Consider the following 502-nt stretch of genomic DNA (forward strand, 5'->3'; position numbering starts at 1 on the left):
GCTGAGATGCAGTAATCTATGACAAAGTTGCACCTTTGGCTATCCAGCTTCCCTGTCACGAAGACACTGTGTGTGCTTGGCATTTTACACTTAGCTGTTGGGACTTTCACAAGGGGGTTGGTGGGCGTCCCTCAATACCAACAACTACTGGTTTCCAGAAGCTGACTTAATGGTAGTATTATTATTACACAGGCTCTTCATATGTCCATGCTCTCCACAGTTTCAACAATCATTCTGGGTAGCAACCTTTCCTGCCATGGCATATTTCCTGTGTTGAATTTGCCGGCAGAAACTAGTGGACAGAAACGACTGAATTTAGTACTTCCACAGTCTACATTCATAATTACTCTACCTTCTCTACAACACTCCAACAGCTGCATATGTATGTGTTCGAAAGACATTGGAGAGAGTAAGATAAACCATTATTAGGTTGGCTGCTGAGAATCTGTAGCAAGTTGGTGTAAATCATGTGAACTCTGCTTGAAACAAAAAAGTTCATTTA

The sequence above is a fragment of the Limulus polyphemus genome, unplaced genomic scaffold (assembly GCF_000517525.1).
Source record: "Limulus polyphemus unplaced genomic scaffold, Limulus_polyphemus-2.1.2 Scaffold7259, whole genome shotgun sequence".
Lineage (NCBI taxonomy): Eukaryota > Metazoa > Arthropoda > Merostomata > Xiphosura > Limulidae > Limulus > Limulus polyphemus.